Here is a 27,553-nt window from a genome sequence, read left to right on the forward strand (position 1 = left end):
ATGTTATCAGAGTTGGTCACACATATACCTACGAACTAATTTGAAGCACGTAAGCCAAAGCCATTACAACACGTGTTCGTCAACAGAAAGACATTATTAAGATTATGCATTTATCATGCGTGGTAAATGCATACTAGTTGTAAAAGCATGCGTGGAAAAGTCATGCGTGGTAAAGCTATATGCGTGCTAATGGCTTCGTGGTGACGATCACGCGTGCTTATGACCACATTGTAATGGCTCTTTCTCCCTAATGGACACTGCAGCAACCGGGTCTGGCTGTCGTGGACTCCAGGGCAGGAGGCGGAGGGCCACGCAGCTCCTCATACAATATAGAAATCTTTGTGGGGTGATTGTTTCCGTAGTTTGAGGGGCGTGATTGAGGCCCACACATTTAATTTTGTAGGGGGGTAGGTTTGCACGGGAAAATGTTGCATGAGGTTTGTGAATGTGGTACACATTGTTTCGTATTATTTTGATTTATTTTCTAAGTTGTAGTCTATCCAGAGGAAATATAACTCCGAAGTTTTCAATCCTAGTCTTGAACATCTTACCATAGAATTTCAACATTATTTTTTATTGTGGACCGTCATACCCCTCCCACAAAATAAAAGAAGTACGTAGTTTTTTTTATTAACTTTTATTAAAACAATAACTGTAAACGAAACTTAATTATAACTATATTAGGAGCAACTAGAAAAATAAATTTAAAAAAACAATATTATAAGCAAACGGTGAAGTGGACTCCAAAAGACGTACGATTGGTAATCTGCAAAACAAAAAAGAAAATTAGAGTTTAGAATTATGTAGATGTGAGTAAATGATCTGAAGCATTACAAGTCAAGGTAACTCTACGGTTTTACGTGTGCCGTGTGCCTGGAACATTTCACTTCTGTTATAGTGCCGCGTTCAAGTGGTGTCTATATGGAAGTGCCACAAAAGAGGCTCAACGGGATTGTAAATATGCAGACTTATTTCTAATGCATTGCTATGAAGGCTTTGTAGATCTAGGCCTCTGTGCTTACCGCTGTATAAACACTGCGGCCAAACACTGCGGCCAGTGGAATTCACAACTTCATTTGAGCTGTTCTTCTACACGTCCAAGTAGACAGCAGTGTCTATAAGTTTGGAGTTGAAATTTTTTCTTGAAAAGTCAGACGTAGATTTTCAAGCTCCTTGAGTCACTTTACCCATGTTAAAAGTAACAGAAAAGTGGCGTAATAAGCTTGGAGATCTGTTTGTCAGACTGTTGTAACCTATCTGTTGTCACTGCTTGGAGGTAATTATAGATTTTACTGAGAGAAGCTGCTGTCCACTATGCACTCTCTCCTTTCACAAATAAAGGTAACACTACGGATTTACGAGTGCAGTGTGCCTGGTACATTTCACTTGTTATAGTGCCGCGTTCAAGTGGTGTCTATATGGAAGTGCCTACTGCGTTACTGACGCAAAAGTGGCACAACGGGATTGTAAATATGCCGACTTATTTCTAATGCATTGCAATGAAGGCTTTGTAGATCTAGGCCTCTGTGCATACCGTTGTATAAAAACTGCGGCCAAACACTTCTGCCAGTGGAATTCACAACTTCAGTTGGGCTGTTCTTCTACACGTCCAAGTAGACAGCAGTGTCCATAAGTTTAAGAGAGAACGAGAAATGATGGCACAGAGAGTGAGAGAGAGAAAGAGAGAGAAAAGAACATTAAAACTGTCTCGCAGAGTCTGGAGTTGAGATTTTTTCTTGAAATGTCAGACGTAGATTTACAAGCTCCTTGCGTCACTTTCCCCATGTTAAAAGTCACAGAAAAGTGGCATAATTAGCTTGTAGATCTGTTTGTCAGACTGTTGTAACCTATCTGTTGTCACTGCTCGGAGGTAATTATATATTTCTACACAGTGAAGCTGCTAAAGACTACCTAGTCTCTCCTTTCACAAATAAATTGTTGTTTTTTCGGAAACAAAATTCTTTGTCACCTAGTGCCATCGGGGTGATTGAAAGATGGTGCTCTACGTGTGGAAGAAGCATTCACTGTAATCAAGACAGTTAACTACTTCAATTCAGATAAGGTTGTATACAGCAGTGTGGAGATAATAGCGTCCAAAACTTTAAAAAAGAAAGAGAAACGATGTGAGAGAGTAAGAAAGAGAAAGAGAAAAAAGGACATTAAAACGTGGTCGACCCACACAACAGGGGGGTGTACCTGAAGCCAGAGGCGCAACCACAGTCAAACTTTTCGGGGGGGGCTTAAGTTCAAGCAAAAAGAAGAGTGGCGCTGCTGGGGCTGTAAGCGGGGGGGACATCAAAGCCTCATTAACAAGCAAAATGTCTCTAAAAGACCTGTGAAGTACTCAGGTGCGACTGTGTGTGGGCGCAGGAAGCTATGTCATCCTAGCTGAAGCCTTGTTAGCCCAATGTGTGTTTTGGGCGCCTGCTGCATACTATAGATTCTACAAAAAAGTGGTTTCAGCACTCTGAAAACAGTAAAGAATTTCTTTCAAATGTCACATTCAGTATTCAGATTCTCTATCTGTTGACAATATGCACATAAGGAAAGAAGAAGTCCAGATTCCCATAGAAGCCCATGTTCTGGTGTTAACATGGGCTTCTAAGGGAAATAACAAGGCCGTATTATCAAGCCCATTATCGCCATTTTATCGGCATTCCGTGCCCTGCATCGCAGTTTGCGATGCAGGGCGCGCTACGAAATTTGATTTATTAATTTAATTGTTTACTTACCTGCAATCATCCAGATTCTGTTGTTTATCACCCTCCACCCTGCCCCTCCTCCGCCTGCCTGCCCCACCGCAACTCCCTCCACGGGCCGCGGCTGATCAAGACAGGCGATAAAATTATTGCCGCTTTATCGGCAGAAAACTGCCGATAAAGCTGTGATAATGTTATCGCCTGTCTTGATAATATGACCCTATATTCGTCCGTTGTTAAACCTTTTATAGTAGTAAATGTGTTTTGCTATAATGCATGCTGTTATGTTTTTTGTTTAATATCACTTTGTGCGTCTGTGTGCATTAAGGGATGGGCCATATTATCAATAAAGGGCGATACATTATCGCCGCTTTTATCGGCAGGAAACTGCCAGTAAAGCGGTGATAATGGGATTGATAATATGTCCTTGTGAATTCCCATAGAAGCCCAGGCTATGGTGTTAACCTGGGCTTCTATGGGAATTAACAAGGGCGTATTATCAAGCCCATTATCGCCGTTTTATCAGCATTTTCCTGCCGATATAACGCCGATAATGTATTGCCCTTTATTGATAATATGGCACTGACGGGCATATTATCAAGGACCGGTGTTAAAATTATCGCTGTTTTATCGGCAGGAAATTGCCGATAAAATGGCGATAATGGGCTTGATAATACGCCCTTGTTAATTCCCATAGAAGCCCATGTTCTGGGGTTAACATGGGCTTCTATGGGAATTAACAAGGGTGTATTATCAAGCCCATTATCGCCGTTTTATCAACATTTTCCTGCTGATAAAACGGCGATAATTTTAACATCGGTCCTTGATAATATGCCCCTATATTTGTCCCTTTTTAAATAATTTGTAGCCTCTGTTTTTATACTTCCCTCTCTCTCCTCTTACTCCTTTCTCTCTCTTGGTACTATTGTCTTTTTCTTATATTGTCCTCCGTGCTCATATTGTCGTTCTTTGTGTTTATATTTTCTTGTCTCTCCTCTTATTCCTTCTGTCTCTTCATTTTCTTCCCTCTCTCTTCATATTTCATTTTTTTCGTGATACTCCCTGTTCTGTCTTCTTCCTCATTTCTCTCCTTCTGTATATAGTCTGGGCATATTTACAAGCCCCTTGAGCGTCTTTGTTGTTTTATTGTGTTAGTTTTTTTGATTTAATAGTGGCAGAACTAATGTAGTAAATTGCATATGTATTTGGAAAATGAGTCAGTGTTGTTCACTGATATGTAGTAATTATATACATGGAATATGTATAGTCACTTAAATGTTTTTCAGTAGTAAATGGTAAAATACATGGTCTAATTTTTTTTGCGTAATATCACACTGTGCATATGTGTACATTAAGGATTTATGGGGCATATTATCAAGGACCGGTGTTAGAATTATTGCCGTTTTATCGGCAGGAAACTGCTGATAAAACAGCGACAATAGGTTTGATAATACGCCCTTGTTAATTCCCATAGAAGCCCATGATAAAACCAGAACATGGTCTTCTATGGGAATTAAAATTATCGTCACTTTATTGACTGGAAACTGCCGATAAAGTTGCGATAATAGGCTCTATAATATGCTGTATGGAATTCCATTTGAAGCTCATGTTAGATGTTCTTCACATCTAACATGTGCTTCGATTGGAATTCCATAGAGCATATTATCAAGCCCATTATCGCCACTTTAGCGGCAGTTTCCAGTCAATAAAGTGACGATAATTGTATCACCCAGGCGTGATAATATGCCCCCATATTCTCCCCTTTTTGCATATTTTCTACACTCTCTTGTCATACTCCCTTCTCTCTTGTCTTACTCCTTCTTCTCTCATTATACTATCTTCTTTTTCTTATATTCTGCTCTCTTTTTATACTTTTTTTTTCATACTTGCTCCTCTTTTTGCATATTTGTCCTACTGTTTATATTGTCTCTTGTCTTTATATTCACCACTGTTGTCATAGTTGTTACTGTCTTCTCTTAGTACTCCCTGTCTGCTTATACGGTCAGTCTTCCTTTATATTTGTCTTTTCTCCATATTTTTGTTTCTGTGTCTTTTTACATTCCTTCGTCTTTCTTTATATATACTCTTCTGTTGTTATATTCTATGTTTCTTCTTATTCTTGCTGTTCTTTGCAGGTACTCCCTATTGTTTTCTCGTACCTTTCTTTTTCTTCTAATACTCTTGTGTCTGTTCTCACATTTCTTCTGTCCTTTCTTATACTTTGCAAACTCTACTAATATTGTCATCTTTTCTTATTGTCACATTCCTCTCCTCATTTTACCCCCTGTTGTTATACTGCCCCCTGTTTTCATATTCTCCTCTCTATTCTCTTACTTCTCCATGTGTCCTCCTACTACTGAGTTTTTCATAAATTTCCTTTTGTTCTATATTCCTTCTGTCTGTGTTCATATTTGCCACTGTTTCTTCATATTTCTTTTCTTTTTTCATTTTCTGTCCTCTCTGTTTATACTTATTAAATCTGTTCATATTGTTTGTTCACATCTGTCACTCCTCCTTGATTCACTGTTTACACTCTGCAGCACTTTCCTCATATTCTCTGTCTTTTCATACTGACCTCTCTTTTTATATTTGTTTGTCTTGTCATACTTCTGCCTCTTTTGTCATACACTTTTCACTCTTTATAATCCTCCATTTGTTTATTCTCCTTCTTTTCACCTCAGACTGTATCCTCTGTTCTTGTTTACCCCTTTTTTCCTTTTTCTCCACTTTTCCTCACATTCTTCATGCTTTCTTCTGGTACTGTTCTCTCTGTCCTTATACACACTGTCCTTCTCTAGTATTCCTTTTTTGTTAGTATAGTTGCGTATCTGTTCACATATTCCTTCTTTTTTTCTTTAGAGTCTTTCTCTCTCTTCTTATAGTGCCCCCTCTGTCCTCTTACTCTCTTTTTTTCTTCTTATACTCTTTCTTCTCCTCATATTTCCATCTTTCTCTTAATAATCTCCCTTACCTATTCATACTTTCCAGTTTATTCATACTTCCTTTATTCCGTTATATTGCAGTGTCTGTTTATACTCCCCTTTTTGGTTATATTTTCCCTTGTTTCATACTTCTTCCTCTCTTGTTGTAAGTCCTTTTATTTTTATAGTCCCACATTTGTCCTCATAATCCTCCCTCTGTTCTTGTAAGTAATATATTAGAATATTTGCTATATTTATTTTTGTAACCTTATATATATTTTTTATTATAGATTCTGTTTATCGATACTGAAAAAACTGTATGATGCCTACTAAGTTTCAAAAGCGGAAACAACGAAAGAAAGGTGTTTATTTGAAGAGAAGTCATCAACAAGATTTACATGAAGAACAATGTGTTAACAAAGAGAAAAAAAGTCCTGGTAAGGCAAGGAACACTTTTTTGAGGAAAATATTAACGACTAAGAGTAGTGTGCACAAACAGAAAAATGGTATTAGTGTATCTGCAACGAAAAAGAAAAAGAAGAATACAGAGAACAATCATGGAAAATCAAGTGCAGAGAAAACTGTGTATAGTAAAAGGAGGAAAAACCAATCTATGGAAATTAGGAAAAAAAAATTATAATAGATTTGTGTCAAATTTAATTAAAGAAATTAAGGTATATAAGAAAAAAACAGTATTTTATAAGAAGAAGAAAGGTATAGAAAATGTAGTTGAGAAAGCTTTGGAATTGAAAAGAAAATTCTTCATTTTAGTAATCAATAGAATTAGATCACTAGATAAGCCAATTCATTTAATGAAGGCCAAAAGTAAGCGGAGAAGAGTAATTAACTGAAGTAATTTTTGTGTGTTTTTTTGGGTGAATGGAAACATAATTCAAGTTCTGAGCCTTTTTTTAATGAAGAAAGGTATCTTCAGAGTAACAATTTGTTGCATGCAGATGACACTAGTGGTCGTGCTTATGAGGTTAGAAATGGTTGTCTTATTGAGAAAGAGAAAATTGTTCCTAGAAGTGCAGAAGAGGTGTTAGCTGATGAAGATTTAGGGAGACGTCCTAAAGCTCCAGTGTACACTTGGAATTGTAGTAGTATTTGCAGTGTGCTGCAAGAATCTATTGATTTTTACGCACTTTCTTACGTAACTATACTAAGAAAAGTGTTAAACAAAAGATTAAGATGTTGCAAACACCTGACAAAAGGTAATTTTAATATTTAGCTCGTTTGCAACTTTTCAAGCCATGGCGTTCAGAATTGGAATTACTTGAAGATTTTTATAGCTTACCCCTAGATGCATTAAGCATCCATTTTGCGATTCCTTATTAGCGAAAAATAAGGAATCGCTGAAAAGGAATAGCAAAATGCTATGCAAGAAGAAATTGCTTAAAAAATAGCGATTTCTTAAAATTCCTTAATTGCGACTTGCAAATTGCAAGTCGCAATTAAGGAATTTCTCCCCATTCATTCCTAGGGAATGAATGTGAAGACATTCTCAATTTGCGAATCGCAATTAGCGAATCGCAAATTGAGAATGCGATTTCAAGGGTGCAGGGGTGTCCAAAGGACACCCTGTTGCACCCCTGATATTGATCTGTGCACATATGTTGTGCACACACATGCCCTTAGGGCATGTGTGTGCTCAACATGAAACTTTGAAAAATGCACTTTCGTGCATTTTTCAAAGTTTTTGCAAATTACCATGAAGTTCAACTTCATGGTAGTTTGTGAGCCCTATTAGCGAAATCGCTATTTTCTAAACTTTAATGCATTGCATTTAAGGAATCTCAATTTGAGATTCCTTAAATGCAGGTAATCACAATGTTGCGATTTCGTATTTTGTGATTTTTGCATTTGGGATGATGCATCCCAAATGCAAAAATACTGGTCGCAAAGGGGCAGATTCTGAGAATCTGCCCCTTTGCGAGCGGATTTTACCTTCATGAATCTATGCCAAAGAAGATTCCTTCAATGCAACTAAAGATACTATAGAATGTCCTGTTTTTGCTAATTATGTGAAAATGGTGAACGACGAACTTGAGCAAGAAGCTACAATTGCAGCTGAGATTGCTAGAGATAGTTCTCAAGACAGTCAAACTTCTGCTCCGTTGAGTCAGGACACACTAGGAGAACCAATTGTTCAAAATGAAGCAGCAACTGCTATGGAAGAGGTGGAAACAGCAATGTATCAAGCGCAAGAAGATGTAACAATCTTAGGAAACTTGGAAGAACAACTAAATCTTGAGCAGAAAGAAATATATGAGCAAGTGAGAGAGCAGATTCAGCATGGATTACTTCATGAGAAGAAAGAGTGCTCTTGCTCTTCATTTGAACCTATCCGTATGTATGTGAGTGGACAAGCTGGAACAGGAAAAAGTTTTTTAATTAAAGTAATCACAAGTTTTCTACAGAAAAGAACTGAGTCGCATTTGTCTTGTGTTGTCACTGCTCCAACTGGATTAGCAGCCCACAATATTAAAGGAATTACTTTACATAGTTTATTAATGCTACCAGTAGAGCATGAAAACAAATTAGAATACCACAAGCTATCTGGAGAAGCTTCTTGTGAAGTTTCAAGAGTGTTGAGGAAAATGAAACTTCTCATTATTAATGAGGTAAGCATGGTATCAATTTTAATGCTTGCCTTTGTGCATTTAAGAATACATCAAATTCTTAAAACAGAGTATGACGTATTATTCGGAGGAAAACACGTAATCGTTTTTGGAGATCTTCTACAACTTACTCCTGTAAAAGGACAACCAGTGTTTAAAACACTGGTGCATGAAGATACTGGAAAGTCTTTGGGGAGCATTGGAAATGTAAACATTGGGTCATATTTTCAGTATAAGGAACTTATTACAAATATACAACAGGCAAATTATGCTGACTATGGAACTATTCTTCAAGATAAAGGAATTGGAAAAATGACCGAACATGGCAAACAACCTTTACAGAGACGATTACTTTCCAATTTGTTTCCAAATGAAAATATTGTCCCAAGAGAAAATATACATGAGAATTGCAGAAAACAAATCTGTAATCTGCTTAATGCCAACACTGCGTGAATGTTCTATATTCAGTGAAGAAATGTTAAAGTTGGAAAATGAAGAAATTATAAAATTGGAAGCAATTGATAAAATAGAACATGAAGGAATCACTATTATTTTGAGTGAAAAGTTGAAGAGGAAATTGGATTCTTTAGAGAAATCGATAAGTAAAACTTGGTTTAGAAAATATTTTGAATGCATGTGTAAACTGTAGGGTAATTTTACGACGTAATTTGAATGTGGAAAAAGGTTTAGTAAATGGAGCAATGGGTAAAATTGTTGATTTTGTTAATTATGTAAATAGAGATGGGATTGAATTTTTGAAAATCAAATTTGATGAAATTGCTGAAGTACAACAACTTAGTTGTTATCCAGCTTGATTTTTGCTTGTAAAAGATTTGTATGTCTGCAGAAAACAGTTTCCTATTTCTTTGGCATATGCGGTGACCATTCATAAATCTCAAGGTTTAAGTGTAGATAGTGCTTTAGTGAATATTGGAAATACCGTGTTTAAAGAAGGTATGGCATATGTTGCTTTGTCTCGAGTCAGAACTTTATCTGGATTGTATTTGATTGATTTTGATGAGACAAAGGTTAGTGCAGATGCAAATTGTGTGAAAGAGTATAATAGGTTAAGAAGAGTACATGCACCCAATTTAGGTCAATATCCAGTATTTGAAAAGCGTGTGGTATGTAGAAGAAGAAGATTTGAGAATATCTATAGTGAAACTGTAGAGAAAGAAAAAAAACAAGATGAAGTTGCGCCTGCAAGCAAAAAGGGAAAGGACAGTGTTGAAGAGAATGTTGGTTATCGGTTTGAAAATAGTTGTGGTGTCAATTGTTATGCTAATGTAGTTGTTAATGTTGTTTTTTTCTTGGAAGTTAGCAAAAGCAAATTGTTGAAAATCGGGACAAAATATTCTGTTCATTGTTGTATTCTGTTTATGAGAAATGTAGTAGTGATAACAGTAAAATACAAAGTGTTTCTGATATTCGAAATGTTCTGGACATATGTTCTGGTTCTACTCAATTTACGCAGAATATTCAGTAAGATTGTCAGGAATTTTTTATGTTTATGCTTGGTGTACTGGAAGATGAAGGTATAGATATTGAAAACCTTTTGGCCTTTCTTATAAATGGCAACATGTCAAAATTGTTTGTTTACATGTAGCACTAACATAGACACTGAAAGATTCATATATTTGAGTTTACCTGCCTGTGAATCAGTGTCTTTTAACAATCTAATTAGAGGAGCAAGTCAAAACATGGAGTGTAGCCAATGTAAATCAGAAATGTCATCAACATTAATTATACAAAGATATGGACAGTATGTTATTTTAATGCTGCAACGTTGTAGAGCTGATGGAAGAAAATTGAATCCTTTAATTAAAAGTGTTGTAGCTGGTCAATGTTCAATATCAGGAAGAACTTTTGTAGCTGTTGCAATTATTTTTCATGATGGACCTTCTACCACATCTGGACATAACATTGTTTATTTAAAATGTCTGAAAGGTTGGATACATTGTAATGATAGTCAATTTGTTTTAAGCAACGTTTGCCCAAAAAGTTACCAAATTCTTACCATATATTTTTAAAGGCAACATTTTAACATCAAAATGTGGCCTTTAGGATTACTGCTGTTAAGGTAGATTAGTCTGGTGTTGTTGAGTATTTTGTAGGTGAGGGTGAGGAGCTTGAAGGTGATCCTCTTGTTGATATTGAGGCAGTGTAGGTGTATCAGGTGGTGGGTGATGTGGCTGCAGCTGGAGACATTGAAGACCACTCAAGTGGAGGTCTTTTGGATTTGATGTAGTTGTTGTAAGTGTTTGGCTGGAATTCCTGTGTAGAGTGTTTTGCCACAGTGTAGTCTGCTGCTGATGAGGGCCTGTGTCACGGTTCTTCTTCTTTTGGTTAGGATCCACTTGTAAATGTTGCGGAGCATGTGGAGAATGTTATAGCAGTACGAGGAGACGGTGTAGACTTGGTTACACATGGAGAGGGAGGAGTTGAGGTTGAATCCTAGTTTGTGGACATGGTTGGTAGGTGTTGGTACTGTGCACAGTGTAGTCAGGTAGCAGGAGTTGTCCGAGGCTGAGGGGGTGGGTCTGAGGATGAGTACCTTCCTCTTGTGCAAATTTATGTTTACAGTGCTGCTCTTTATGTAGTTGGTGACGTCCTTCATTGTGTTGTGGACGTTGCTTTTGGTGGTATGTGGTTTCTTGGTGAGGAAGAGGATGTGCTGGATGTTGTTTGTGTAGTAGATGTTGTTGAAGTTGTGATGGTGGGGTACTTGTGTTAGGGTGGCCATGTAGATGTTGAACAGCGTCAGACTGATGGATGTGTCCTGGGGGACCCGTAGATGATGTCGGTGGTTTTGGATCAGAAGTCTGGGAGGCGGACGCTCAGGATTACTATTGAACAACTTCCAAACAAAGGATTTGATGCATACTATTTGGCCGTGAGGAAAAGTATGTGAAAGCATTAAGGACTTTTTGTAGTGTATTTTGTCAGCATATATTTGTAAGTAACATTATTTACACTGTATGAAAATTAATCATAATGTTTTGTTATTTTATGATTGTTTGAGATGTGTCATAATTACATAAAAAATGCAATGCAGGGCACGGAAAGAAATTTGTTTGATTAATTTAATTGTTTACTTACCTGCAATCATCCAGATTCCGTTGTTTATCACCCCCCACCCTGCCCCTCCCCCGCCCCGCCTGCCTGCCCCACCGTAACTCCCTCCATGGGCCGCGGCTGAAAGACACGGTGGTTATCTAGTCATTTACCACTTACTTGTGGGGAATCCTTGGTGAGGCGCGCGCTAACTAACTAGTGCGCACTTCACCGAAGACGTTCCGGAGTTCAGACCCGTTTTCAATTGCTCCTAGACATTCCTGAAGAGAAAGTGCAAATATTTCTGTGAGAGTAAAGAACCTTGTATGACAAGTTAGTGAGTAAGTATACTTACCTGACATTATAGACAATATTGAATGTACTCAGTCGATGAATTTTCTCTAACTTAAAACAAGAAATGATAACATTCGTGTTAAGCAAGGTAAGCATTGAGTAAGGAATACTAGTAAGACTTTTGAATTAAGAAGGAACATTAGTGAAAAACATAAGATATTCAAGGATTGACAGAATATATAACAAGCAAGTGCATGAACAAAGGTTAGTAGAAGAACACAAGGAAATCAATAATATAAAAATTAGACAATAAACTGAGAGGCCTAGGTTAATGAATGGTATGTAATTATAGGTTATCAGGAGTGAGAAAAATAAAGAACCGCAAACTAAAGGTTGCAGATAAACACTAGAGGAGGGGGTAGTTCGAAAGAACAAGGGGTAGGTCATTAGTAGCGTTACACTAAATTATAGATAAGAAAGAGACATAGAGTAGGGTAGGTTATTAAATAATTGTTCTTTGTTAGTTTCTGTTATGTAACCATGTCAAGGGATTGTCTGTGAATAAAATAAGACAGTCAGAGAGAAGGTGACAAAGAGGAAATCCAGAGGTCGCGAGCCAGTGTCTTCTTTGTTTAATATTTTTTCCCATCCCCCTTCCCTCGTGTTTTTTTTAGAGATTAGATTAAAAAGTCTGGTCTCTGGAGGAACCTCGAGGGGAGTTGGGAACTAGGGTCATCTGTTCGCGTGCAAGTATCGGGTAAGAGTTTCTGAGGTTACTGTTCCTGACAGTACTAGTGTTCTATACCTGTTGCTGTGAGTATTTTCGAGTTATATAAGGAATTACTGCTTTCTAATTTTGTTAAAAGTTGAGCATTAGATAGGTGTTAAAGGATTGATGTGTGTGAAAAGACATGACGTATTCAAAAAGTAGTGTGATAATGGTACCTAAATATACACAGATACACAGTGTTATTCTGGACAACCAATAGTATCTCTTGCATTTTACTAAAACACATTTGCTATTTTGGAATGGGTAAGGTAAATAGACATATTCTACATGTTTTAGTACTGCATTTTACTATAAGAGCCTGAGTCTTTTCCTATAGTCATAAGGAGTGACTGGTTTCAAAATTTAAGACGACCTAAGATCAGGATATCCTTATGAGTAATTATATTTATATAACTTTATAAAGGAGTAAAATTCTACTAATGGAATGTTATTAGACAATGGTATTTATATAATATTTTTTTTAAGCCAAAATAGTTGAAAACGCTAGTTTTGTATTATGTATTAAGAAAACTGATAGAATTCACCGTTTATATTTTTATACAAGGAGCAACAACATAAGAGAAAAATTATGGAAAGAGAACATACCCATACTGAGGAGGTTTTGGAAATTATCTTCAGTGTAATTGAAGAACTAATAGTATCTGTCACAGGCAATGATAGTGAAGAAGGGGAAATTACTGCTGCAGACATGAACTATGATTTCGAAAACGAAAGCTTTGATGTAGATTTTCTGGAAGTCCTAAATTATGTGGAAATTTTAGAGGAAATTAATTCCGAAACTGCTAACAAGGGAATTCATGTGCATGAAATACCTGATGAACTTGTTTTAGAAGCTCTGTTAAATTATGAGATGTTAGAAGAATACATTTATTGTTTACAAATAATAAAGGTTTGAGCACTATCTACTAATGTATTCATTGTTCTAAAAGTGAAGGATTTATAGATTCAGTTATACAATATTTACATTTTTGTATTGATTTAAAATATGCAAAGTGGGTCTGAGGGCATGGATTGCTTAAAATCCCTATGGAGTATACATGCAGTCTACTATGCACCTGTAAACTTGTGTTTTATACCTTCAATTCCCCAGTCTGTATCCTTAGACTTCCACCAAACACTCTGACACTGCTGTTTCAGTATTGTAGTGAGCCAGTCAGCAGTATGTTCTTTTCCATTGTATCGTGGTAGAACTGAAGCTGAAGTAAATTTAGTGAGGAACTTTCTTTGCAGAACTGTAATCATCAACTCACTATCTAGATACTCATTGATTAAAACAGGTGTTAGGCCATAGACTGCTTAAGGTTCTGTAGACTGTGCATGCAGTGTTGTATGCACCAGCAAACGTATCTTTTATACCTTCAATTCCTCAGTGTGTATCCTTACACTTCCAGCAAACACTATCATACTATTGTTTCAGTATTATAGTGAACCATATAGCAGTATGTGTTTATCTATTCACTGTTGTAAAATTAAAGGTGCTATGCATTCAGCCTTACTCTCTGCTTGCTGAATTGTAATCATTCAGTCAGTACCTAAGTACTCTTGGTGCAAAATGGGCTTTAGGGCATGGACTGCTTGAATCTCATATAGACTATGCATGCACTGTTCTATGCACCTGCAAATTTACCTTTTACATGTTCAATTCCCCAGTCTTTATCCTTACACTTGCACGAAATACTCTGTCAATCCTGCTATAGTTTTGTAGAGACTCATTAATCAGTGTGTAGTAATCCATTCACTACATTCAAACAGTAATTAGCAGATGTACAATAAGTGCTACATTCCCAGATATATGCCAGTTATTGTGCACTGTGACATCACCACTATGGATGCACTGTATTTACAATGTGGTGTATTATGGGGCAAAAACAGCACAGATATGTGATGTATTTGTGTTCTGAAGGTGGCGCATTGCTTGACTTGCGTTGCAAGCGCAAAGCAGCTCCAGTAATGCTCTTGGGGCCCTATGCTTACAATGCTATGTCAATCCTTATACCTGTTTTAAGCAGATGCAGGGTTTTGATGCAGCATATGCGTAAAAGTGACTGAATAAAATCTTATAGATTTCACGTAGTCACTTTTAGGAGGCGTTCCTGCACTAGAACACCTCCATCCCCCCTCTGCGCAGGAAAGCCTCCTTCTGGCGCAGGGCTTTACAATGTGATGCACCTTCCATATGTATGTCATTGTGAATACGAAACACTATGGCACATCTTTTTCAATACCGGCGCATCACGAAAGTGAAGTAATAGATGTGTAAAAGAGGCACAAGGGCGTTGTAAATCCTTTCCTAACACATACAAATTCACGCAGGCAGATTTGTAAGATATTTATATGGATATGTTACATTCAAGTGCTTCGGAAGTACTACACTATACTATAAATACCTTATAGATTTATGCTGTAGCACTTCCTTATAGTTCTGCAGTTTCACATTCACCATACAGTAGTAATGTATTCATTCATTCATTTAAGAACTACACATTCATTCTGACAAACTTTTAAACACTAACATAGAAATATAGTTGTTTGTTTGACCAGTGAAGGTAGTTGTAAAAAGAACAGTTTTTTGGGTGTTTATATATATATATTTAGTGAAAAAACCATAGGTTTCAACTATAGTTAGGAATTAGCATTTAAAAAACCTTAGTAATTCACTGAAAAAACATAGGTTTCAGCCATGTTATAGTTAGGAATTAGCATTTAAAAAACCTTGCAAATTCACGGAAAAAACCATAGGTTTCACACACGTTATAGTTAGGAATTAGCAATTAAAAAACCTTGCAAATTCACTGAAAAAATCATAGGTTTCACACATGTTATAGTTAGCTGGACATTTCACTCACACAAAACCTTTGAAATTCCCCCGTTATAGTTAGTTCAGCTAACTATAACTCGTGTGCCCGCAATGCACTGCTGATGACGTCACATATAACATCACTCATGACATGGTCAGAGACATCACTCATGAAATCACTGATGACATCTCATATGAAATTACTGATGACATCACTTATGACATCATCCTTGTGAAAGAGTGGCAGACCTCCTCTCAGCGTAATACAACCTTTGATACACCCATTCAAAAATAGAAACTAAAAATTTCAAAAAAACTGAGATACCGATACCACTTACCAATAAGCTATTCAGTAATTCCACCATCTACATACACATCCACTCATTCACCAACAGTTCTATATAGTCACTTATACATGTGCTCACTCATCATATGTACTCTTACACTTATACATCCTGTTACACACCGACACTCATCCATAGACTTACTCACACACATACTCACACATGCAAATAATCTATCAAACATCCATTTATTTGCATATACAGCATACACACAGCACTACACTTACTTTTACAGAAACGTACATATACTTACTCTGTTAAACAATCACTTACAGAAACACATACTTATTTATACAGGAACTATTCCAATCTCCCACTCTCACATATAATCACTTATATACATCAATACTCATATATGGTAGTTTAAACATATGTAGTTACTCATAAAGATACTATTTAGACAGTGAATCTCTCACTAACACACCCATACACACACTCATCCACCCATACAGTCCTGCATATATGCTGTCTTCAAAACACATACATACAGTGAGTCACTCATTCATGCATCTATGCGCTAAGTAATACTCCCCGCCAAACAATACAGACACTCATACTGATACTCAAAAAGCCAACTAATAAGTCATATAGACACTCATGTAGCTACTCACCAACCCATGCAACCAATTATAGACAAAGTGGGACACTGAAACAGATATTTACATATTTAAAAATTACTCGCTAATACATGTATTCACTAAGATACATTTAATAAGTCAGTTACAAAAAAACATCCATTTAGACACTTATTTAACCATTTATTCTTCCATCGACCTTTAGATATACATATATAAAAAATATTTATTTTTCAGAAAGACACACATTCACTGGATGATGTCATCAGTGATGTCATTTGAGATGTCATCAGTGATGTCATGAGTGATGTCACTAACCATGTCATGAGTGATGTTATATGTGACGTCATCAGCAGTGCAATAAGGGCACGCGAGTTATAGTTAGCTGAACTAACTATAACGGGGGAATTTCAAAGGTTTTGTATGAGTGAAATGTCCAGCTAACTATAACATGTGTGAAACCTATGGTTATTTCAGTGAATTTGCAAGGTTTTTTAAATGCTAATTCCTAACTATAACGTGTGTGAAACCTATGGTTTTTTCAGTGAATATATATATAGGAATATTCTGTCCCAGGCCAGTGTGAAAGCCTCTACAGCCAACAGGAGGGATCTCCTAGTTCCTAAATTAAAAACTGAGGCACCTGACGAGATCCGTATGATTACGGAATTCAATACAAAATCAGGCGAAATAACGAATATCTTTCGTAAACACTGGCATTTATTAACCTCTGACAGAATCCTCAAGGGGAATCTGCCGCCAAGACCGTTAATCACATACAAAAGATGTCCGTCCTTGGCGGATCATCTGGTCCACAGCCACTTTAAACCAGTGATTAAACCTGTCCAGATTTCAAAAGCGGTGGGGTTCTTCCCTTGTTTAAAATGCAAGGCATGCAAATTTAGTGAAAAAACATCTGAATACCCAAATCGCACAGGCGAGAACAAACCCAATTTGAAAATAAAACAGTTGCTGAACTGCAACTCGGAGTACACGGTGTACTGTCTAACCTGTCCGTGCAAACTACGATATATTGGTAGTACCATCAAACCCGCTAAACTCAGGGTCCTCGAACATATGCGGGCTATTACCAATAAGGACAAAGCGTACCCGGTAGCGCGCCACTTTGCCTCACACCATCAGAGCAAGTGGGAGAAATTAAGCTACTATTGCATGGATCAGGTCCCCAAATCAGAACGGGGAGGTGATAGGGAAAAAGCCCTACGCATCTTAGAATCAAAACACATCATTAATTTAAAAACGATAGCTCCCTGGGGTTTGAACAACAATGAAGAACTTTGGGTTCACTTGTGAGCATGATGGAGTCAGTAAGGGGAAGGAAACCATAATCAAAGAATTAGAACTGAAGAACAGCTGTACTCCCTTCCTTTTTTGACACCCAATGCCTTGTTATTTTGGGTTTGCACTGTTGATTCTGCACTGTTTAACTGAACGCCCATTCAGGGCGAAATAATACAAAAAGGATGACTTGGGGGGAAAATTGGTTTTTCATTTTTTAGAAAAAAAACACCCAAAATGTATCCCAATCCTAGTTACTGCATGAACTGAATGAATGTAAAAAAAGTATGGATTCATTGAAATAATGTTACTTGTTTTTAAATGGAGCACTATGCACTTTTTTATACTAATCACCATGATAGAGCAAGCAAAGTAATACTATTTGCACACTACAAAATGGCGACCACAATGCTTTTACAAAAAGATGTCCTTTATCTATGTTGATGAAGTAGGTGGATAACCCAGGTCTTTAAAATGGTGATTCTTACCACACAGTAGTGTTACACTGACGAAGCCTGTGAAGGCGAAACGCGTCTGTAAGGGGGTTAGGGGGGTTTGGTGATTAAAGAATTTTGCAATTGGATACCAGTGTGCCGGCCTTTCTTTTTCGAGATACGAAAAGCGTGCAGCAATATATATATGTATATATATATATTCATTGAAAAAAACATAGGTTTCACACCAGTTATTGTTGTTGTTGTTGTCCGTATAACTGTCTGATATATATGTCTTTCTCCTACGCCTTATATGTTAAGCGCTCTGATACCCACGGGTCTTGTTCGCGCTATACAAAACTTTCTAATAAATAAATAAATAATAAATAAGTTATAGTTAGGAATTAGCATTTAAAAAACCAATTAAATTCACTGAAAAAACCATAGGTTTTACACCAGTTATAGTTAGCTGGAAGTTTTACTCGCATAAAACCATTGAAATTCCCACGTTATAGTTAGTTGTACTCACTATAACTTGCGCGTGTAATGCACTGCTGATGACGTCACATATTACATCACTCATGACATGGTCAGTGACATCACTCATGACATCACTGATTACACCATCCAGTGAATGTGTGTCTTTCTGAAAAATAAATATTAGTGAATAATGATTAAATATTTAAATATATGTATTAGTGTTTCACTTTGTGTATAAGTGGCTGCATGGGTTGGTGAGTAGCTGCATGAGTATGTATATAGGTTATTAGATTTTTTTTTAATATCAGTATGAGTGTCTATATGGTTTGGTGAAGGTATTACTTAGCACATAGATGCATGAATGACTGACTCTCTCTTTGTATGTGTTTTGAAGACAGCATACGTGCAGGACTGTATGGGTGGATGAGTGTGTATATGTGTGTGTTAGTGAGTGAGTGACTGTCTCACTAGTGTCTTTATCAGTAACTACATATGTTTTAATCTAGTGTATGTGAATATTGATGTATATAAGTGAGTATATGTAAGAGTGAGGGATTGTAAGAGTTCCAGTTTAAATAAGTATGTGTTTCTATAAGTGATTGTTTAAGAGAGTAAGTATGTGTAAGTTTCCTTAGAAGTAAGGTGGTAGTGTGTGTATACCTGTATATGCAAATAAATGGATGTTCAATAGTTTATTTGCATGTGTGAGTATGTGTGTGAGTAACTTTTGGATGACTGTCGTTGTGTAACAGGATATATAGGTGTATCACTATATATGATGACTGAGTATATGTATGAGTGACTACACAGAACTGTTGGTGAATGAGTGGATGTGTATATAGATGGTGGAATTACTGAATTGGTTGTTGTAACTGGTATGGGTATCTCAATTTTTTTGAAAATGTTAGTTTCTATTTTTGAATATGTGTTTCAAAGGTTACATTACAGTGAAAGGAGGTCTGTCACTCTGTCACAAGGATGGTGTCATGAGTGATGTCATGAGTGATGTCACTGACCATGTCATGTGTGATGTAATATGCAGCGTCATCAGCAGTGCATTGCACGCGCAAGTTATAGTGAGTCCAACTAACTATAACGTGGGAATTTCAATGGTTTTATGCGAGTAAAACTTCCTAGTAACTATAACTGGTGTGAAACCTATGGTTTTTTCAGTGAAAATATATATATTACCTACTGGCGGTCGCCAGTAGGTATATATAGTTAGGATTTTTTCTCTATGGGATTTTTGAAAATTCTATGTCTAATAACTTTGGCGTTTGTGGACGGAATTGGCTGAAATTTTCAGGAAAATGGCACATTTTGTTTCTGAGCAGCCCTTGAAAATTTGGGGGGGGTTCGTCAAGGGGGTGCCGAGAAAAAAGGGGGGTCCCAAAACGTGTTTTTAACATTGAGTTTTCCATTGGGCGGTTGGCCTCACTTTTAGCCCGAACGACTGAATGGATTTGCACGAAACTTGGCAAAATTGTAGGGACTGGTAGCCCGATGTGCCTTTTGTAGGTCTCAATATATGTGCTCCAGTGGATTTTGAGAAATTAACGTTTAAAAAAAGATATATATCTGTAACAGCGGACCGGGCAGCGCTCCAGTACGCGTACTTTTCGCGCAACGGAGCTTTGTGAAGCGAAGCTGATTGGTTCTCCGGCGTCTGTAAACCTTCCAAACAGTCCGTAGCGGCCGCCATCTTGTCTCTCGGTAGGATCGCGAGACAAGAGGAGGCTAAAGAGAAGGGGCAATTGACCATAAGGGGGAATAGTAGATCCTCGCTGACCCCCTACGTTTGATGTGGAGGTTTTAAAAGGGCCCCGCGGGGCAAAAAAAAAAATAATAATAATAATCGAACGGCTGAATGGATTTGCACGAAACTTGGCAAAATATTAGGGACTGGTAGCCCGATGTGCCTTTGCTAGGTCTCAATATATGTGCTCCAGTGGATTTTGAGAAATTAACGTTCAAAAAAAGATATATATCTGTAACAGCGCTCCGCTTCGCGTACTTTTCGCGTTACGGAGCTTTGCGAAGCTGATTGGTTCTCCGGCGTCTGTCAACATTCCAAACAGTCCGTAGCGGCCGCCATCTTGTCTCTCGGTAGGATTGAGAGACAAGAGGAGGCCAAAGCGAAGGGGGAAATGACCATAAGGGGGCATAGTAGATCCTTCCTGACCTCTTAGGTTTGATGTACCATTTTGCCAAGTTTGGTGTAATTCCGTTCAGCCATTCAGGCTGTAGACATATGTAAATGTCCTATGGAAAATTGCATGGGGAAAACACATTTGAAAGTGTTGAAATTTAGAACCAATTAAAATGTTAGTTTGGTTTTGTATTTGTGTGTGATGAAAGTTAATTGGTTATGTATATATGTCAAATGAGAGGAAACCACAGCCATTTTGTGATACTACTGTCTGAGGTACATTTGTGAGGAATTTTTAGTGGTGAATTTCTGGTGTTTGATTTACACAGTACTAACACTTCTCCTACTTTTAAAAAGGTGAGTTGTTAATTTGTAAGGGGAACTATGTTGTACACTTGAAGATAATTTGAAAAATGTTTTCTGTTATTTATTTGCAGTCCTTCTGTTATACTAAATACTTGATAAAGTTAGTTTTATATTATGTATTACTAAAAACGATAAATGAAAGTGATTATTTTTTTCTGCAATTTACAGCAAGCAATTTCAAAATAAAATGGCTCACAATGAAGAGACCGTGGCAATTTCTTTTGAATTGTCCACTACATTGATTGAAATTGAGAGCACCAATAATGAAATATTGTCACAAGGAGGAGATGACTTGTATGATTCCATTAGATTGATTGAAATGGACAGCACCAATAATGAAATATTGTCACAAGGAGATGACTTGAATGATTCCACTACATTGATTGAAATTGAGAGCACCAATAATGAAATATTGTCACAAGGAGGAGATGACTTGTATGATTCCATTAGATTGATTGAAATGGACAGCACCAATAATGAAATATTGTCACAAGGAGGAGATGACTTGAATGATTCCACTACATTGATTGAAATTGAGAGCACCAATAATGAAATATTGTCACGAGGAGATGACTTGAATGATTCCACTACATTGATTGAAATTGACAGCACCAATAATGAAATATTGTCACAAGGAGGAGATGACTTGAATGATTTTTTTGATCAATCTCTTGATGGCAAATTTATCGAATGTTTGGAGACCATAGAGTTACAAGAATCATCATTGCAGACTTTTCATGAGGACATTGCTGATGAGGACATGTTACTAGTTCTTTCAAATTTAGAAAATTCTGAAGAATAAATTTATATTTAGAAATCAAAAATTGTTTGAGACATTATTCATTTTTATTTTTAATTTATGAGGTTGTAGCGAAGTGATTGTAGTATAAAATGAGACTTATAGTATAGAGTGCAACATTTTTATGTTACATGGTAAGTTTACTCATATTTACTTCCCTTCTGCCACTATATTATCTCCAATGTGTATTTGACATCTCTTCTTCATCTCCGGCCTCCTTTCTCTCACTGTGTGTCTCCGATGCATCTTATCGCTGCTATTTTGTGTAATTACAGAAGAGAGTAAAATAAAATAGTTCGGAACGTGAAAAGGGGGCAAAGTAGAGTACTCCTCACCCCCTAGGCCTTTTTAGGCGGTCCCAAAAGGATCAGTTTCTGCTTTCCTGAGAGATTATGGTATGAGTTCCATATACCACAATAACTTGCATTACAACATGCAAGATATCTATCTCCTATTACCAACTTTTGGAGATATTCGCGCTAAGCGCGAATATTTCCAAAAAGTAACACCTGCCCTGAGCAGTTCTTAGCCATGTTATCCAATGGGAGGTGGATAACATGGCTAAGAGCATTAGCTCGGTAATGCATGAATATCGCTGAGTTTTTAGCGATATTCATGCATTGCGGCCGTTTATTATCGCATTTGCGATAAACCTTGATAATAGCAAGGTTTATCTTCGATAATTTCTGACGATGCTTAGCGGTAAAAAATTCGTTGGTAAGCATCGTTAGCGATAAATATCGCTTAACTTTGGTAATATGCCCCAACGTCTGTTAACGTTCGATTCGAAGGAAATGAGGAAGTGTTGAAAAACATTGTTTGCGCCATCTTGCCTTTTTTGAAATGCCACACTTTTGTGGTGCACGGCAGCCATTTTAGATGCCTTGACCAGACCCACTCTCTGCACGCTGTCGATTCGTAGCATGGCTCCTCACCCTCGCAAGCATCTTCCCCAGGCACTGGTCACCCCCGCTCTCTGTCTTATGCATGGGCAATAAACCTCCCCCCATCTGCGCTGCTCTTCCCTGAGAATCACACTCTGTGCCCGCCCGACACCTCCCTTTCGCCCTATTCACTACCGCACCCTCTGACACTCCTCTTCCTCTGTGTCCGATTGTCCAGGCTATCACCTAGCCCTGCAGATGTAGTTTATGGCCCCAGCTGTAAAGAATCACCCCTCTTCAAAGGAGTTATAGTAGATCAAGGCCCACACCCGATGAGATCCGTCACACCACACGTGTTCCTACTATCTGAAAACCATCCTGTATTGTGATTGGGGAGGGGACCGAGCCTGAAGCGGAAGATTCCAGGAATGACTCTTGGTACATCAAAGTTTTTACAATTATGTGTCACATTAAAAATATATAGCACTCCAACAAAGTAGTAGGAATATAAAACTTTAATAACATATAAATATATACAACAAAACAAAAACAGTAAAAACATTTAAACAACGAAGAGACCGTGGCAATTTCTTTTGAATTATCCAATAGATTTATTGAAATTGACAGCACCAATAATGAAATATTCTTGTCAGTAGCGGTCTGTTGTGCGAATAGTTCCAAGGCAGCAGAACGCGCTGAAATCTAGATGGCACGAAAGTGATGTCTAGTAAGTTGCCGCCCAGCAAATAACGGCGTGGGGCGCCGCGGGGGTGAGTGAGTCCAGTAGGCACCACAGCTATTCTTACCGGCATCGCAGAATTACTGCTGGGGACAATGCCTGTGCTGTAGCAGGGTCACAGCAGAAACAAAAAGGATTTTGTTGAAGATGTTGTTGGTTTTAAATTTGAAAACAGTTCTGGTGTCAACTGCTATGCTAATGTAGTGGTTAATGTTTTGTTTTCTCTAGAAAATGTAAAAGAGGGGGAGGGAGTCCAAAGTTCCGTTAAAAGGGCAAAGGAAAGGATCGGTGGTTTGAACTATCAGTCAAAAAGGGGAGGGGGTGCAACAATTTTTCCTACCGGGTCACACTGTGCTTTCACCGGAACTGAGGTTTGCAGGATTCTAGTAATTCAAAGTGAGGCTGGCGCCAGCATGGGAGCGCCGACGTCCCGCGGATACAGTTTCGTCACTCCACGGGCGATCATGGCAGTCATTCCCCATCGGGGGTCGGAGACTCCCGCGGCTCCTCTAGAATCTTCAAGGTCGTGGAGGACTACGGTGGTGGAGTCAACCAGTGACCGGGCCATTTCTTTATGCTGGGCCCGCTCTTGCCAGGTCGACCGCCATTTTGAGAGTTCGGTAGCTACTGGCGATCGCGGGGTCAAATGAGCGGACGGGCTCCACCCTGCCGGGCGAGACGTTGCAGCATGGCCACAGTGGAAGAACCCTTTTCCGGGCGCCTGGAGCGCTGAGGGTGCAGCTGGGAAGCCTCCACCTGGGGAGGCGGGAGAGGCCTGTTCGCACGTCTCTCCCTCCCAGTGCACCCCACGGCGTCTCGCTTGAGATTTGTTATGGCCGGACCAGGCGATGAGGACGAGGGGGGGGGGGTCGGAGGCATGTGCAAGACATCCCCCCCCAGTGTTGTCGCAGCCATTATTCATGAAAGAAGAAGTGTCCCGTCCGTCTTCGGGCCGGGCTTCCGGTAGATGTCGGCCGGACGCCCCTGGCTCTGGCCCCATGAACGGGTTTCTTGGTTTATCGGCTGCAGCCGGATCCCGTCGGCCTCGGCCCCCCGACCGTTGGTGGCCGGACCGGAAGAGCATGTGGCGGGAGTACCTGCAACTCTCAAGGGGCACCGCGGCCGGACTGGGAGAGAGAGGGGAGGGTCGAGGAGACATTCCCCCCCCCTGCAACTGTTCAGCGTTGTAAAGGCAATCCCCTGGCCGGGTCCCGCTGGCCTCGGCCTCTCCTCCGGCTACACCCTACGTTAGGATCTCCTGGCCGAGGCGTGGCAGCAGGACCTGCCTTATATGGGCTGCTCCCGGCTGGGCGTAGCCGCAACCCTGCCCCACCTTGGAAGTTTCCAGAGTGGGGGCGGATGTTCTACTGACTTGCATTTTCCCTAGTCTATCGATTTTTTGGGCGTGGCAGGCGGTGGGACAGCGAGGGGTGATTTGGTTTCTCTTACTGTTTTTCTGGTCTCTCACCACTGGCATATTTTAACGTTTTCTTGTTTCTAGGACATTAATAGGTTTTATCATTACGTTATGTTATCGTTTCTTTGTTCGTTGTTTAATAAAAGTTCATGTTCATCAGTGGCCTACTGATTTTCGTTTTCCTATTCTTTTCTTTCCAGGTTGTTTCATGCTAAAGTTTCTGTTAACAGGATACAGTGATCACTTCGTTATTATTGCATATGTCCTTTTCACTAGGGCTGCTCTCTGGTCGGGCCAGATGACGTATCTCTAGTAAATGGTCCGGGTGAAACAGGTGCATCAATCAGTGGGGAGTAGATAGGCATGACAGATTACAACGGGGGAGAAAGGTCCGCATTACGTACCCTTTCACTACTTGCAAAGATTTTCCTACGTTTATTTGCAAACAGGGAATACCTCCAAAAAGAACTAATTCCCAAACAGTCAATGTTCGGACAATCAATCAATCAATGAGGAATGAAATAGGTACGACGTGTTAAAGGCTTGCGTTACCTACCCTTCACTATCTGCAAAGGGAGAGAGAATATTCCTATTATTCCTCGTTTGCAGGCAGAGAAGATCCTTAAGAGAACCAACTTCGAACAATTCAATGCTCGATTGAAACAATCAACAAGGGGTACTGTGAACACAAATGAACGCCGCTTATGTACATACGCATTGCTATTTTCAACAGGTTGTTCCTAATGTTTCTATTTTAGCGAGGTCAAAAAGAGATCCCATTAGTGGCCTACTGATTTTGCTCGATTCCTTTAGTTTTTTTACACGATTTTTCGCTATCTGCAAAGACTAAACAGAGTATTGCGACTCTGTGCTTGTTTGTAAATAGAGAATGAACCAAAGAGAACAATCAATCAAATGGAGAGAGAAGCGGCACGACGGATTACAAAGGGGGCAAAGGGCTGCGTTAACTACCCTTCACTATCTGCAAAGAGAGAGTACTCCTAATAGAAATGAGGGGTGGGGGGCAGCATTCAAAGCAGATCAGTGTGCATAAACACGAAAATGTTTTTACTTACCACTTACTTGACATTCGACAGCTTATGATATTTGCTATTAAAAAACCATTGAAATTCACTGAAAAAACCATAGGTTATAGACCATATATAGTTAGGAATTAGCATTTACAAAACCTTGAAAATTCACTGAAAAAACCATAGGTTAGAGACCATATATAGTTAGCTGGACATTTTATTGACATAAAACCAACGAAATTCCATATATAGTTAGTTGCACTAACTATATATCGCGCACCCGCAATCCACTGCTGATGATGTCACATATTACATCATTCATGACATGGTCAGTGACATCACTGATGACATCACTGATGACATCTCAAATGACATCACTGATGACATCACTGATGACATCTCATTTGACATCAATGACCACATCACTGATGATATCATTCATGTGACAATACAATGCATCTCCTCACATTTTAATATAACCTCTGTTTCACCCAGTGTTAAAAAGAGAGTATAATTTTTGAAACCATTGACACACCAATACTAGTTACTACATACGCACTCACTGATTGCTACGTCTACACACACCTTCACTCATTCACCCATACAATCATTCATACATACAATCACTCATCTTTACAACACTATCATATGCACTCATACACCTATACAGACACTCACAGTCTGCCACTCATCCATGGAGTTACTCACACGCCTAGTCAGTCCTGTAAAGAATCAATGACACTTCCATTTTCTTGTCTATACAGTTAAACATAGAGCACCTTACATTTTCAAACATATACTAACACATACTTACCTTCTTATACAATCATTGATACAAGTACAGATTGATCTGCACAGAGTCACACACCTCCCAGCTAGCCACACACACACTCAGTCTCCCATACAAATATTTGGGCAATCAATCAATAACCCATATAGTTACTCATATAGCTACTGATCAACACATGCAGCAGTTTACAGAACAACAGACATAATGATGCACAAATTAAGACAGTTTAGTCACTCAGTGAGACACATTTAATCACTCACTCATACAGTCAGTCATGCACCTACTAAATCCTTCGTCCAGACACTTACACATCCACTCATTCTTCAATATGTAAGACATATTTAAACTTTATAGAAACAAAAAATCACTGGATGTTGTTATCAGTGATGTCATCAGTGATGTCATTTGAGATGTCATCAGTGATGTCATCAGTGATGTCACTGACCATGTCATGAATGATGTAATATGTGACATCATCAGCAGTGGATTGCGGGTGCGCGATATATAGTTAGTGCAACTAACTATATATGGAATTTCATTGGTTTTATGTCAATAAAATGTCCAGCTAACTATATATGGTCTCTAACCTATGGTTTTTGCAGTGAATTTTCAAGGTTTTGTAAATGCTAATTCCTAACTATATATGGTCTATAACCTATGGTTTTTTCAGTGAATTTTCAAGGTTTTGTAAATGCTAATTCCTAACTATATATGGTCTATAACCTATGGTTTTTTCAGTGAATATATATATATATATATATATATTCACTGAAAAAACCATAGGTTATAGACCATATATAGTTAGGAATTAGCATTTACAAAACCTTGAAAATTCACTGAAAAAACCATAGGTTATAGACCATATATAGTTAGGAATTAGCATTTAAAAAACCTTATTTTACTCACACAAAACCATTGAAATTCCATATATAGTTAGTTGCACTAACTATATATCGCGCACCCGCAATCCACTGCTGATGATGTCACATATTACATCATTCATGACATGGTCAGTGACATCACTGATGACATCACTGATGACATCTCACTTGACATCAATGATCACATCA

Source organism: Lissotriton helveticus, chromosome 2_1 (assembly GCF_964261635.1).
Source record: "Lissotriton helveticus chromosome 2_1, aLisHel1.1, whole genome shotgun sequence".
Classification (NCBI taxonomy): Eukaryota; Metazoa; Chordata; class Amphibia; order Caudata; family Salamandridae; genus Lissotriton; species Lissotriton helveticus.